Consider the following 16329-nt stretch of genomic DNA (forward strand, 5'->3'; position numbering starts at 1 on the left):
TTCTCACAGGACCGAGACGGCGTTTCTCAGACTGCTCCAAATCACCGTCGCGTCAACCAACGGCTTTCCCGGAGAGCAGCGCAACGCAGCATCAGGGCAGCCGGAGCCCAGTGCAAGCCGAGGGCCACCCACGGAGCCTCCGCCTGCGTCACGCTCGCTCCGGAGGGCTGAGTGCAGCCGTGGGTGTCCCAGCTGAGGTCCTTCAGGGGCAGCTCTGAGGTCCACAGACCAAGGCTGCCTGCAAAGCATCACCCCGGTCCCCTGCTCAGCCCTTGCATCCTCCCCTGTGCTCTGCAAGATCACCCTCCATTTCTGTTTGCTCTCTGGGACCTCCTTCTGTAATCACACAAAACCCTCATAATCCTGCAGTGCACACTCCGTTTGTTCCTCAGCATCATTCCCCCAGTGGATATTTATTTGAAGGGTTTCATTAAATTATCGCACCAACATCAGTCGGTACACAACTACAAATTAATTTAGTCAGTTTGCATTTTGGCTGACCTAATATTCATTATATTCCAGTCAAGTGGATGTGTTTTCTATTTGACAGTTTGTTTCATGATAAGATACGTGGTCCAAAGTACTATACTTAGAAATAGAGGTAATATTTACAGACACTCCACGCAAATACTGCAATTACCTGATTAATTATAGCCCTTACATTTGGTTCTGCAGATTACACTCTTATCCCTCCTTTCTCCTCCCCTTTCCCTGTTGCCATATTTGTGTGTAGTAGATGGGAATAGTCTTTAGATCTATGTAAACAAAGCAAACCTGGCTGGTTTTAAAGCCTAAACAGTACGTGGTCACTCAGAGCCCCCCCCCCCCCCCCAGCGCTGTGCTTGCCTGCAGTGATTTGTTATGGCTGGGATGCATGGAGCATTACCAGTGCTGCATTTTAATAACAATCTCAGTCCAGGAGATTGGAAATCGGAGTCTAAACATAGCCCTGAAGAAGGATGAAAAGGGAAGTCAAGAGGGACTTTGAAATAGTGTTAAACATGCAGGAGTGTTGTAACTGCGGTTCCCCCTAACCGCAGAAAATAAGCAAGCTGCAGACTGTGCTCTGGGGATTGACAGACAGACAGCTGTATGAGGGAATGTTACATTTATACAGCACTTTTCATCCTGGGATCAAAAAGCACTTTAAAAACTCTGTGCAACTGAGCAAAATGCAGCCACTGAAGTCAACTGCCCCTGAGGCGAGATGCAGCCGCTGGTTATACCAGCCCAGCATACCTTATCGGCCGGTCCTCGGCCCTTTTTTTATTTAATTTAATTAGAAGGAAGGATTCAGGCATGAACATTTGGCTTCGTTCTTGCCTGACACTGTATTGGGCCCTTCTGACATCAGTGAAGTCATTCCTGATTTACACCAGTTTAGGAGGGCCTGTAGGTAGATTGTTGCTGCAACCCAAGAAGTGGCTGAGATGTGCCCTCTGGCTCAGGGAGGACGATGGCATTACCCCACCGTGTTCTTCACGGGGCAGAGGTGGCCCTCGTGGCAGCATGAGTGTGACCCCAGTGGAGGAAACCAAAGCAGAGCGGTAGGACGGAGCTCTGCTCTGCTCAGATGGCCATCGGTGTGGCATTTGGCAAGTACCATCCCCGCTCCAGCAAAACCACGTGTAGCTCAAGACCTGTAACCGCTCCGATTCGGCAGCACTGCCCACCCACTTCTCCCCAGCACAGAGTATGGCACGGGGGCAGGGTGGAGGAGAACTGTGCCCCCGGTTTGGCCACATTTCAAAAATAGCACATGTTAGAGCCATGGCACCTCTGCGCTCTTAATGAAAAGGATGTGTGTGATGGGAAACCAAGCTGGAGGACTGGAAACTGCTCCCAGCTTGATGGCAACAGTGCATGAGTGGGATTTGCTTAGGAGACCTCAACATGAAAAAGGAAGCAACAGAAAGGAGTGCGAACTGGGGACTGTGCATCACCAGCCTCTGCTGTTTCTCACCCACTTGCAGGTACAACTCTTTCCTGCTACCTCTTCCCATAATCCCTACCAAGTGCCACCCTTCCTGCCCCCTGCCAGGTTGTTTCCTAGGGGCTTCCTTTTGTGCTTAAGCACCTTGCAGTCAGGAACCCTACAGCAATGCAGTTTCATTATCTGCATGCCAAATCCATCAATGAGCAGATCTCCAAGGTGAAATAAAAACATGCATTACAAATGAAATGCTCTATTGCTCTCCTTTGCCTCCTGCCATCGCTGGAGATCTTTGTGGTTAGTCTGCAAGACAGCTCTTCCCTACTAATTAACATTTAAAAGTGTTCCTCTCTCACCCTGCCACCACGACACAGGGGCTGCCATAGCCCAGGTTGTTCCTTGAAATAATTCATCACTTGAAACATCAGAGGGCTCGCTGTAACCCCACAGACCCATCCTAAAACTAAATCTGTCCTCCTGCACTCGATGCAACAGTCTCTGCAAAGACTGGCTCAGGACTTTACCCAGATTTAATTCTTGGAAAACACCTTTCCAACGAGTGTGTGTCTGATTTTAGAAGCAGGGTTTTGTTTTTCACATCAGTAAACAGTCTGAGCAAAGAAAACTCTCTGCTGTGTGTGTCACCTGTGAAAAATCCAGTTTCATTTTGAAACCCCACCCTTTCTTTGTACAGATCATAAGTAGCTGGTCAGACATAGTGTCCTTTACTTTGCATATTTGCAGCGCTTAGTGCAGCAAGGGCCTCATTCCTCACAGGTTTTCTCTCATCCTGCGAAACTTGTAAAATATAATCCACCTACATCCGCAGCTTCCCATGCAGGAGCAGAGTAACCTGGGGGAAAAAGTGACTTGCAGAGTTCCCGTTTGCACGGGCTTGTGCTGCAGCTCACCGTCACATGGCGGTGTGTCAGGGGTGCGTTCGCCCTCTCCCCATCCTGGCATCAAACCTGCAAAATCAAGGAAATCCCACACGCTCCACCTCACCTCCCGTATCCTCAGGGTTTCAAATCGTGATGAGAGATGCCCCCAGTCTCTCTGCCTCTGGACCCTTGTGACAGCCACAAACTCTGGAGGTCTTAACAGTTTTGGTCCTGCCTCTTTCTTTTCTGTTGAGTGATATTTCCTTGCTGGACGGAAAAGAGATTGTTATCCAGTGTAACCCAATCATTACCCACCAAACACTGCCGCCACAGAGCCTGGCTGTGCTCAGGCTTTCTGCAAACACTTCTTAGGCTTTTGTTAGCAGTCACCAGTGGATTTTGTACTCAGACCTGTGGTTCATATAGTCAGGTGAAAAAACAAAGTCCATCTACTCAGCAATGGCTCAACCTTGGAAGGTGCAGGAAAAGTATTAAATCAATGATTGTTAACCTCTCTGGTCTGAAACAGCAGTTCCTAAACTCATTTTGCCCAGGGACTATTGACATGACAGCAGGAGTGTGCTGGGGCTCGCTACAGCCGTGCGTCTCAGTTGATTTGCCACAGGACATGGCGTGTGGCTTTGCAGGCAGGACCACGTACCACTCTGAAGGAGTCTCTGTGCCACAGCATGTGCCAAAGGTAGGGAAATGTCACCTCGGAAACAGGGCTGGAAAGCAAGCCTTTCTTATACTTGTTTTTTATATTTTTCAGTCTGATTATTGGTCTTGCAGGGCTGGCCTACAGCAAGATCCCCCTTGAAGACTATTGGTAATAGTCTTGTAAATAGAGCGTGACCCTCTGGGAATGTCCATCTGGCTCCACTCAGGCACAGCAAGTCCCACAGCCACTTTCAGAGGATGCGTTGCTTGGACCGACAGCCCTTTCTGAGAAGTGGAATGAATTACCCATGGCAAAGCATCACACAAGCCTGCTTATAGCTACTCCTAATATCTCAGCACAACACTAAACTGTGCCTTGGAGATGGTCAGGCTTTTTTGTTATTCCGCATACACCTGGCAGCAGCAGTTGCCACCCTGCAAGCTGGGCACCTACCAAATCCATGGTAGGGATCCTGCTGGGATTATTGCGCCCCTCTGCTCCCTCCCTCCGTCTTGCACACACCGGTTTGAGTTTGCAAATCGTGGGTGCCAGCTCTGAGGAGTGCCATGCTGTTTGCAGTTGTTTAGTGCCCGTAGACAGAGGCAAAGGTGGGGATGCAGTTGCTGAGGCCCGGGGATGCAGAGCAGCACTGTGCTTGTTCTGCAAAGCGGATCTCCCCTGATCGGGACCAGGAAGCCGACGGGTGAGTCACTGCTGGGGCTGTTGCAAAAACTCTTCTCCGCTTCCACGTTGCTGGGTGCGTGTTTGGCAACAGAGGAGTGGGAAGCAGGGTGCTGGGCTTTTTTGTTAATGAGTAAAGACCTGGCTCCAACACCCTCACAAGCAGCAAACACCAGGCTGCTCTGCAGCTGAAAGTACCAGGAGATGCCAGGGGTGAGCACCAGCACTATCTGCTCTATTAGACTGAGGAGCAGCAGATGTGTGACCCAAGAGCTCTCTAAGTAGGAGAATGTCTTTGCTGGATTAGAATTTCAAAACTGCTATATAAGTGAGGGGTTTTCTTCAATATAGCCCATGTTCTCAAACATTAAATGATGTGGTTTTGGTTTGGGGAGTACAGAGGTATTTCAAAATGGTTCTTGCCCCTCCAGGGATTCTTTCTCAATGTGTAACACCAGTGAGCTTTCCTCACCATTTTCACCAGTTGTAGTTGGCACCTGTTAATGGGCAGTCATTGCTTGTCTCTAGTCCCTGAACACTAAAAAAGGAAAAAGTCTGGTTTTATTTAATAAAAGTAACACTTATCTCTTCTTTAATGTTTTGCTAATTCACACAGCTCTGCAAATTCTCTCCCAGCCCAATATTTGGATGTTTAATGTAGCATTTTCTATCTTTGCATGCTATGTCCTTTTGTATTGAGGTACATCTTTCACCTAAAATACCCTTCTTGCTTTACATGCTCTACAAAGCCCGCAGTGGAGACCCACTGATAAGAAAGAAGCTAGGATATAGTCCAAGCCACAATGTCCCTCTATCTAGCTTGCCTGTCTATCCATTTCTTGAGTGCCCATCACTTTAACATCTACGTGTACATGTACAAAAATCTGGAATCTCCCACCAGGAGATTCCCCACCTTTGCACAGCGGGGAGTTGGGTTTAATCCAGACTAACCACATCTGTAAAGATCCTGTTCATGACCTAAGATGCGAAGGGCCGGGTCTCGATCATTACTTGTATCTCTGGGAATGTAAGCCTTGGAGAAAGAATCACAGTTTTGGGAGCGGACCATGACAGAACGGTAAATTACATAACCTCCTGTAAATGGAGCCTGTTCGTAGCCCAATTACCCGTCCCAGCAGCCCCATGCAGTTGATTGCAGAATTATATAAAGGGCTTTTCATTAGTCAGAGAGCCACAAAGGGAGCTCTTTCCAAGTCTTCCTTAGGATTACTTAACCACCACTCTGGACAAGATCAGCAGAGCATTATTTGGATGTGTCAGAACAATATCCACCATCCTTTCCTCAAACACGTCTGCTCCACTCACACATCTTCCCACAGAGGGGTACCAGGAGATGGGTGGTGTGTTTCCTGCTCGAGACAGGGCTGCCCACACACCGTGCCCTGGGTTGGAGGGAGATCTGCTGTGCCTCTGCCAGGGCGAGACATCTGCGGGTTGGAGCTACCTCTGCCCTGGTACACTGCTGTGGGCTGAGCAAGGTCAGTGGAAACCTACTCTGCACCTAAAAAAAGTCCCACAAGCATTAGTGAGCTGGTGGATTGCCTGTACTGTCACAGTTAAAAAACTGAAGCTGCAGCACATAGCGGATATCCTTCCCTTTCTCCTGCAAACTAGGGATGGACAGGCTTTTGTGATTTCCCCTGACCTGGTATAGATAATAAAGATGCAGAGCACTTGTGACAGCAGCACCGTAATCACGATGTTGCCACCACGCCGGAGAATGTGGCCAAGGAAGCAGGTCCTAATCGCATCCTTATCGCTGCCTGGTGATGTGACCTTAGAAAAGTTGCCTAATATAGCTCGTTCGCTTTTCCCTTTCTCCATGGCAGAGATAACTGTTCATGGGTGTCGCAGAACTTCGTTCATTCACATTTGTTTCTGATATCTCAGATTATCAAAGAGCAGTCAGAAGACAGGCAAAGAACAAGCTCCTATTTGCTTGTCAGTCAGAAACAGTAACGTATTTTAGATTAAAAAAGAAAAAAAAAAGATCCTGAGAGCGGTTGTTCCTTGGTTTTTACTGCTGCTCGTTTTAAAATCTCCCCCAGCCTCCACCCCACAATTGCCTGGATGAAATGTTGACCATTTCACAGCGCACCAAATTGGTGTCTTCCCTCCCCTGGCAGGAATGACAATGCAAACAAAAATAGATAATGCATTTAAAAAATCTACAGTGGATCGTCATGGCGATAAATAATTGTAGCATGTTGCCATAGTAACTCTAGCTGTAATAAAGAGAGGCCTATCTGCAGCTTAGCTAAATTTAGTTGTTCCAAACTATTAAAAATATTTTCAAATACTCTGGTAACTCTTTTTTAATATTTTTCTAGGGTTGGAAAAAAGAGTTAATCTTCATTCATGCTTTTGTGTTGTCTCCATATTCCAAGCGCACTTCATCACTAAAATAATCAATGCCATCCAATTTAAAAGTCATTAAGCTGAGGAAATTGCCAAGGATTTTTCCGTTCCCCACCTCATCGAGCCTTTTCACCTGGAAGCGTGAAATCTGCCCGTGGGAGATCTCCATTCTGCCAGGCCTGGTGGGAACCCACCCTGGAGCCCAGGATCCGGCCCCCAGCACGCACTGGTGGGTGCTGGGGAGGTGAGAGGGCTGGCTGTGGGTTTTTTCTGGAGGGTGGGGATTCTGGGGGGCTGAGCTAGCCCTCAGCGAGCATGGTTAGCATGAGGTACTGTGCAAAAGATACAGGGTATCTCCAGTCCCAAACTGGGCTGTGTGTTACTTCCCCAGTTACCTGTCTGCTTCAAAACAAAGCCACAACTAGTGAGATTTAAAGACTGCTGAGATGTCCAGAATCCCTCCCTGCCTCCCTCTGCTCAGTGCCTGTTTGAACGGGCAGCTACATTCTGCCTGGAAACCTTCCCTCTGCCAAGCGGGCTCTATTTTTCTGGAAGGAAGCCTTAAATCCTGCAATTCCTGAATTTTTCAGATTTTGACATAAGAGGGTCTCTTTTAGCTACATCTCCCTGGAAGGAGGAATGAAAACACACTGCAAGGGGCATTAATTTTATTAATTTTCTTGGTAGTGCTACCCACAGGCTGAAAAATCCTGAGTTACCCCTCAGCTCGCGTGCCACATGCCCTTAGCTAAGCATAAGCCCGTTGCTTCTGATTCTTCTCAGCGGAAAGGAGCTTCATCGCTTGTCTCTAGAGGCAGGGCTTCCAGATTGCAAACTCTCAAAACACACTTCCTAGCTGTCTGATTTTGAAACCTTGGCTTCACGTTGCTGAGCTTTTCTGGCTCTACGACAACAAAACTTCTGGAATCGGAGATTTTAATGTGAACACTCGATAACCGGCTCAGGTTTTCTGAAAAGCAACTAGCAAAACCACACATGCCTGACAGCGACAGCTTGAGGGACGGTGCCTCCTCCCCACCTTCCCCTCCGAGACCCTTCGCCGGAGATTTTTTGGAGGGTCAGGTTGCTGAAGTTATCCGAGATTTCTTCTCTCCCGGTATGGAAAGGTGGTTTCCATCTGCACTAATGTAGGTTTTTCCTGTAGAGCATGAATTTAAGCCTATTGCCTGAGCCATTTGCAGAGTAACAAGGGAGTCTGTGCCATGGCCCGGGCTCTGTCCTGCAGGTGGGTTGGCAGCAGCAGGTCTCCCTTATTATGGTGGGACCTGCTGGGTTGCCCAGGACATCTTTCTGTCCACCCCAGGAAGAGCAGGATCGACCTCAGTTGCCTTGCATAAATTTTCTAAGGCAGACAGGCTAAAGGACACACTTTTAATAAACTGAAGTTGCAAAATAATTTACTGAACATTTTCTCATAGCTGTTTATTTCGCCATCAGCCCGTGACACCATCTTAATGGCACAATGAATTATAGCTGCTGGGGGACAAGGTAACGTGTTAATAGCCCTCTTCCACAAGCAAAGCTACGTTTCTAAAAGGCACTTTTTAGCTAGTATAATGTTCTGTGTCTGAAAAGAAACAAAAGCAAGTTGTTTTATTGTTTTCTCATTGAAAAGAGACTGCAGCCTACAGCTCACAAACAACATGGCATAAAACCAGAACGTACAGCTCCGCGGGCAGAAATACCTCAACTCCAAATAGCCGCATGATATAGGGAAAAAGAAACTATGCCTTCTTACTCCGATGCAAAACCAGAGAGAAGCATTTGGAGTGCTCTTTAACACATCAGTGTCTGTAATTATGGAAGTTTTACTCTCTGCATGCCCTAAAAATCTATTGAAGTCAAGGAGAGGGCAGGAAACGCAGCTGCAAGCTCAACCTAGGGAGAAGAGCTGGGCGATTACGGTGCTGAACACAGCCTCAGAGGTCTGCTCAACCTTTATCTTGGACTTTTAGTAGGACCTTGGGGAAAATCACCTGCAAATGTTCTGCTGCTGCTGTTTCCAAGCTGCAAAACAAGACTAATGCATTTACCTCTCACCCTTTGATCTGACTGGGAAGCTCTTCACAGCAAGGGATCGTGTTTTGCCGGTGCATTTGCTCATCACCCAGCGCATCGCAGCTCAAACTTCAGCTGAGCCTTGAACACACTGATAAGGTACAGTTAATGATAACACTACTCCTGCTTTCCTTTAGCTAGACAGCAGCACTGCTCTCCCTGTTAGGTTCCTGTTTACCTACAGCTCCAAATAGCCACATATTTTGGCGTAATCAATGAGGGTATGTTCTAAGTGCTTGTTTGAAGATTCCCACTGACAAATCACAAAATTTACTGTTGCACTAGAGAGTCCTTGGCAGATGTTGCCCATTTCCACGTGCCCGCAGCCGTAGGTGAGCTGCCTGGCAGTGGCGGCTGCATCCCTCCCAACATGAGCTTTGTGTTATCGCTTCTCCCCGTTTTCTTTCCACGCTGCCCGATTGTGCTCGGCTGTGACAGCAACATCCCGGCCGGCAACACCCCACCCTTCCCATGGCGCTGGCACGAGCTCCCCACGGCTGGACCACAAAGCCTGTAAGCCGCTGTGAAGGAGGGGAAAGGGATGCGGTGCCTTTTCCGTGGGATGATTTCAAGTTTTAGGAAGACACCAGAATGTGACACAAGGATGTAAAGGCTCTGCCCTGGGCAGGGCAGTTTTTGTGAGAATCGTTGGGGATGATACAATGAAAACCACCTGCAATGTGGGGAAGACAAAGGCTTGCGGCTCCTCCTGCTCAGCCTCTGCACAGCAGGATTCCTGATGCCCTCGTTTATGTTTAAAACTATGAAGGAGAGAGCATAATCCTGTCTCATTCATGGTCTGTTGTGAACTGATATTTTGGATACCGGCTCTAAATTAGGTTTTAAAAATAGACCAGTGGTCTTTTTTTTTTTTTTCTTGTTATAAACAGAAATTATTATCTCATGGAAACATTTAACCTCAAATGGAACCTCATCTAATTTTTACTGTGTTTATTATAGCCTGTGAAATATGAATGAGCATCACTGATATAACTCTATATGATTATTGAGCTGTGATGGCCCAGCTGGGAAAGACTCAGCTGTTTGGATAAAAAACCAAAAGTTCTGATATCGTGCTGGTCTTTATTTGAATGACCCCAACCTCTGAGGCAGACAATATTGGCTCAGAAAGCTCTGGGAATTGTCACTTTGCATCGAATTTTATTATTTCTGACCCTGGTCATGCCCTCCATCAGGAAACACAGGAGTCAATGGGGAAATGCATATCAGATTGAAAAGTTACTAATTTACTTGGAAAAAAAAAAGTGAATTAAAACCCATTAGTTTTATGCTGCTATTTGGGTTTTTTTCTGTTGATTAAAAATGTCTGTAATGCAGAACATTAGTATTCATTTTTCCCATTTGGATGCAAGCCTAAATAATATATGCAACTATATAACATATAATTAAGAAAATGTAATAAATATAATATATATAAAATATACACAACATATATAACAAAACAGTGATGGGAAAATTTTGTCTGATTCTACAGAAAGGTATGTTTTGGTTTTTTTTAACTTGCCAACACCAATTTAAAATCAATATAAGAGTTTCAGGAAATTTTACCAATGCTGCAAACAGCTCCTGAAAACCACTGAGATTTATTTAGGTTGGGGAATTCAAGGAATATCATTTTGCCTCTGAGTCTGTACAACTTCTGGGACACTGGCATCACATTTCATAGCTGTTTTTTCCAGACATTGTTCTAATAATCCTAATGATGGCTGTTAATGCCATGTGAGGACTGTACACAGGTATCAGCAGCAAAGTTTTTAAGACTCCTCATTTACATGTGCAACGCAATTTATTAAATTAAAAAGAAGTATGCTAATAAATCTATACAAACTAAGTCTACCAGATCTTCCTTTATTTTTTGGAGTGACACAGGCACACGCCTTGCCAGAGGATCGACTTCTCTGGGGGTAGCAGGCAGACCCCCGCTGCCACGAGAGCCATGACTGCGCTTTAACAACTGGTATCGTGGTTGCTGCTTGTAACACATGTTCATAATAACTCAGATTTTTTTATCATAGCCCTGGTTACTGGTCACTCATGTGATGGGTACAGAGGGCCAGCATTCGTTCTTCTAAAAAACTGTTTGCTGTCATTGAACTGACTGGCACTGGATACCTTGAAGAGCAAGTGTATCTTTTCTTGTAAATTAAAACCAGGGTGCAGAATATGAAGCAGAAGTGCAACACCAGGAAAGTATTTTACACATACTGAAATCTGAACAAGTTCCCCAAGCAGAGGTTTAGATGGTGTTTAGCCCACAGCCTCCACCCTCCGGCCTCCAACAGCCCATGCACCATCAAGGTAAATGTTAGCAACATCCCCGCCACCCTTGCGGAGGGTGAAAATGCATCAGGAGTGAATGCTGGTTGGGAATTTGGAGGCTGAACATAGTGGGAAACTCTGGGTTTAAAAAAAAAAAAAGGGTACAAGTTAAAGGGAATTAAAGATTATCAGGAAATCTCAGTTTTACGAGTTGGATTCCTGTTAAAATAGCTATGTCTCTAAAGCACTCACCCTCTAGCTTTCCTCTCAGAGATTTCACACAAACACAACTCCACTGGGTGCAGCAGAGTTACACCAGATTTAGTCTTAGTACTGGGGTGGAAATCAGACGTATCACAAAGCAAAGCCTGATGCTCGTTGTCAGACAAACTCCTGTTGCACTCAATGGAAAACGTACTTTGTGAACAGTTCAGGTACAGGACCATTTTTTACAATCCTCTGCAGAAGCCTATTGGAAAATGTAATATGTTTAGTTGTACTTACTGGTTATACCTTTAAAAACCCTAAATTGGGAAAAAAACATTCTTTTTTTTCTAGATGAAACAAAGAAAACACCAAAATATTCTGTTAGTCTGAAGAAAAGGAATTACCTGTACAGTCCTCTGGCCAATTGACTGGTGTGTCACTTGTAAAGTGGTTTAACTATAGCAACAGATGGTGCTCTAGATAAGTTTTACGTTAAAAGTGCACTTAAAAAAATTATTTTAAAAAGAAAAGACTAAAATAGTTGCTAGGTAACTAGTTACAATTAATGGTTCTTCATGAAATGGACAAACAAATTTTTCTATTGAAAATGGTAAGACTGTTCTGAAGACTAAATCAAATAGTGGAAATAGAAAACCAGTTCTACTATTCTCTTTCCATTAGAGTTTTCATAATTTTACATATGATACTTTTGGGGTAGAAATAAGTGTTTCCTAATTTCAGCAATGCAATAAAAAAAGTTTAATTTCATATGTGGGCAAGGTTTTTTAATATGGAAATAACTAAATAAAATTCTGGTTTTTTTTTTTTCAAACAAGAAAAGTAAAAGAATAATCAAAAGTACTTCTAAGCGCTACATATGATGAAGACAGAGATAATTCTGTGGGACATTCTTATTATTAGTTGTGTTATTTAATAATTTTATTACTTTTTAGGAGTCCAGCATTTAATTTTTTAGTGATATATTCCCTACTTAGCTAAACAGAGATTAATTTATATTCTGCAATAAAATGTTATCTAATATCTTGGGGTTTTTTATTGTCTATTCAAAACCACCCAGAAGAGAGAAATCATTCAGTGCCTTGTGTTCATTTATTTAACAAAGTATATAATTTAAAATACATGCAGGGGCTGAATTATCTTTCTAGGTTCCCAAATACCCAATACTCACCGTTACTTTTAAGTAATTAAAAAAACCAATGCCGTTAAGCCATTCAGATGCCAGCATCTCCCGATGAGTGAAAAAATTTAAGTGCCCATGGGGTGTCATGGGAGGGGAGCAGCCTGTTGAGGTGACACCCACCCCAGTTTCTTGGGGTAGTCTCCAATGTCTTTTTCCTCCTGGCATCTTAAATCTTCATTGGAATCATCCTGTATTGCCACGTGGGAGGTGCAAGTTTTGCTGTCTCTCTAGAGAGGCCATCACTGAGGTATTGGGGCATTAAAAAAAGATTGTTAAGGAATAGGGCTGATAAGCCATGACCAGGGCAGATGGTACGTTGCTTAGCCATGGTCTGTAAAGGTGAAATAACCACACTTACAAGGAGAAAGAGAAAATAGGTGCAAAGTAGGAGGTTGGAGAGAGTCACGAAGACCACGCTGGAAAGGACAAACTGCTCCCAGTGGTGCTCAGCTCCGCTTTTTGAAAAGCTGGGACTGAGGATCCCCACGGGGAAGGATGATGCTGGGCAAAGCCGTGCCCCACATGCCCTGGGCACTCATGAGGGAGGCACAATTCTGTGTTGGGATGTGTCAGGAGGTTCCACCCTGGGACCCCTGGACCACGGTGCCGCCACACAGGTTCAGCAGGAGCAAGAAGTCACTGTTTCCTCTCCAGTGAGTGGGAAGAGCATCATTGTTTTCACCTATAGGTAAAACAGAAAAGGGTTAAAGATAAGTGTGTGCTCACTGTCCTTACTGTCCTCAGAGATTAAAAAAAAAAAAAAGAAAGAAAGAAAAAAAGATTAAAAAAGAGGCTTTAAGAGCAATTTAATGCCGCTCAGAGATGCCAGGCCTTTCTGGCTTCACCAGGGAGGGGATGAGCACATTTTGAGAAGGGAATAAAGATTGCAAGAACTAAATTTAAAGCACCCAAATGGTGTGCAACTGGTCTGCATTGGGTTAATATTACACCTTTAACTTTCTGAGCATCCCAAGCTGTAGACCTGAGTGATGTTTTGAGAGGCAGAGTTGAGAGGACAAAGAGTTGATGCTCAGGAAAAATTCTTTCCACCCCAACTAACTTCCATTCACACCAGAAGACAGCAGAGCTGCTCTTAACATACACTGCACTTCCTGGGCTCCTGGAAAGCTGCCAGCATTTGTCTTGATGTAAAAAAGTGCGAGTGCTTCGTCATAAAAAGAATGTGGCTAAAGTAAAATAAAAAAAAAAAGGAATGGTTTTTAAATTTCCTCTTTTTTTTTTTTTTCATCAGCCTAATGCAGAACATTTTAAGAAACAACCAAACTTTGCATCATCCCAAGAAATGGCTCCACATGAAAGAAACGATCTGCGCTGTAACAAAGCGTAAGTTCTGGCTGATGGTACCTATAAGAAAGAGGTGAGAAGGAGTAGAGGCAGTGAGCTGCTACTCTGCAGCAAGTGAAAAATAGTTTATTGCTGATCTACAAATTTAACTTGGGAGGATCCTTTGCAGACTCAGTGTTGGTCTCAGATGCAGAAGGAACCTGGTTTCCAGAAGTGTCAGTGCAATTATTCATAACACAACACTGATTGCCCAGTATTTAAACATTTCATTGATGGTCTTTTAATTAACCAGGAGAAGGTGGCTGGAGCCTAGTGTGGAGGCTGGGCTGCCCCAGGCTCTGAGCCCTGGGCTCTTCCCTTGATTCCCTGAGCACTGAAGCATTTGCTGACTCTGGGTTAAGAAAGGTGGAGGCACCAAAAGAGCTGTATTGACTCATGATATTTTCTAGCCTGGCTTGTTTGTTTTCATTGTGCACACCAGTCCTGTTTACCTTGATCAAAGATGGCAAAATCAACAACAACACTATGCAGACAGGGACTTGCAAAATTCCTACCGAAGGCATGACTGTGCCCAGACCTGTAGCTCCTGCTCTTCCCCCCATCCTCTTTCTTTCTGCCATTGCACATTGTTTCTGCCTTACCCAACCCGCCCTGTCTGCCAGGAAACACCCCCAGCCTCGAGTTGCTTTTCTCAAGAGTGGCAAAAAGAAATACGAGTTTGCCTAGCAGGACCAGCAGCAGAAGATGGGAGGAAGGAGGCGCACGGGCACCGCAATCTCCCATTGCCCTGCACGTGGTGTGGCTGCTGTACCCGCTCTTGTGCATCCCTCTGGACGTGGCAGCCACCATCTGATTTTCAACCTTGCACTAACACCTCCTTGTCATGATTTCTGGAAAGATGTGGCCACTTGAGTGTATTCCCCATTAACGGGCTTTCCTGGCAGAGAAGGCAATGTGCAGCCTGCATTCACTCTATCAAGGTCTGCTCAGCTTTTGAGGGCTAGGAAGAAGCAGAGAAATAATTAGGACAGTCCTGAAACTCTCCGAGCTTACAGCAGGACCTGAGCGAGTTTCTGCACAGCCCCAGAGCACAATCCCTTCTGTTCCAGCAGGAACAGCACCAGTGAGATTAAGATCTCCTGTCTGCTCCAGCCTCTGGAAAGCTTCTGAACACGCACTCCTCAGAGGAGCCATTGCAGACATCCAGAGCGTGCCGTAACAACAGAATTAAAACTGAAGGGTTTTGCAAAATCCATCTGCAGTTTACCAGCATGATGCAATGGTCCAGCCTCAAGCAGCTCTTGCACAGGTCTTTGCAGTAGTTGCAATACCGAGGACCCAACCTTAAACAACGTAAGGGGGCCTCAAGCAGCCCTCAGAAACAAGACAAAAGGCATGAGAAATGCTATTTTCTTTTAGAATTTCTTTGCTCCATAGGTCCTATTTTAATAGTTTAAATTTAAAAGGCCAACTAATTATTTAGTTTAGGTTTCTTCTGTCCATCTGAAGCCTCCGGCAGCTTCTTTCTCTAAGCTCAAAGGCAATTTTGTATGGGAAAGGCACTGAACACAATTTTGCTCACGTTGAGGAAGTCTTTGTCCCACCTATGGCCTTGTCTCAAGACTTTACAACTCCAAGTAATGTGAAGAAGCCACTCTTTCTGAGTGATCCCCATTAATGCCCTACACCTCTCGTTTCCTCCTCCCTCAGCATCCCAGCTTGGAAAGATTTTATCAGACAATAATTCCACATATCAAAGCAAAACAAAGGAACCAAGGCAAAGCCCGCTGGCACCAGAATAGGTAGCCAAGGTAGAGCTAGCCCGCACCCAGAGAAATCTGCTTCACGATTCGGTGGTACAGTGCAGTAAATTGGTGTAAAATAAACAGCATCTATTTATAGCGGAGCAGAGCCTGCCTGCAGGCATTGCAGCTGGGTTTTTTTTTCCCCCTCTCTTTGCTGCGGATGAATGAGGGTTTTTCAATGAGGATCCAGGTTTCCTGAAGCAAAGTCCACCCCACCTCTTGGCATGAACCCCCAGACAGTCCATATGTCATGAACAAAATATGCGGCGCCCTAAAGACCGGAGTGGAGTATCGCCCGGGTGGGATCGGGGACCTGGAGGGAGATCCATGGGTGCTGGGCACCAAGGGCAGCCCTAGGGCAAGGAGCTGGGGAAAACCACGCAGGTGGTTCCCACCACCAACCCGCTGGGAGCCAGGTAGCACTGGGTGCCTCTCAGCAGCCCCCCGAGCCATCCCCAACCGGCTGAGGACCAGCCGTGGGTCGGTAGCTTGGCCTTAGCTTTTAGTGCCCCAAAATTAAGCCTGGCTCTCGGAGCTCTGAGGTTACACGCTCAGACACACACACATGCACGCAAGCAAAATGATTTCCATGCCTCCACGGCTCCCATCGGATGTGGGTGGTCCCGGCGAGAGGAATGCGAGCGATCGGATTCACGTATCATCTCGCTGCCGCTCAGCGCAGCGCCAGAGACCTCCGGGGATTTTTCTGTAGGCGATTGACCCGGGGAGCATCCGAGCTCCGACACATTTTCCACGCACCTCTGATCACAACCACAAAGAAGAAATTTATTTCTCCCAATGTAAACATCCCTAAAATGACAAAAGGGTTTTTTTTTGCCACCTCCACAATGGCAAAAAAAGCGGAAAGAATAAAGTGTCGCTAAGCCCCCGGTGCCTCACCACGACACAGATTTACA

General features: G+C 45.7%; 1 long non-coding RNA gene across 2 annotated transcripts; it reads left to right on the forward strand.

Moving 5' to 3' along the window:
- The first annotated feature begins 3234 nt into the window (after positions 1–3234).
- LOC135314264 (uncharacterized) lies at positions 3235–10407 on the forward strand. 2 transcript variants are annotated; one of them, XR_010373707.1, is made up of 4 exons: positions 3235–3514; positions 3607–4178; positions 6508–8713; positions 9053–10407. It is a non-coding gene; the product is annotated as an uncharacterized LOC135314264 (long non-coding RNA). The 2 variants fall into 2 exon arrangements; XR_010373706.1 differs by having other exon boundaries at positions 3236–3514; positions 6508–10407.
- The last annotated feature ends 5922 nt before the right edge of the window (positions 10408–16329 follow it).

Source organism: Phalacrocorax carbo, chromosome 7 (assembly GCF_963921805.1).
Source record: "Phalacrocorax carbo chromosome 7, bPhaCar2.1, whole genome shotgun sequence".
NCBI lineage: Eukaryota > Metazoa > Chordata > Aves > Suliformes > Phalacrocoracidae > Phalacrocorax > Phalacrocorax carbo.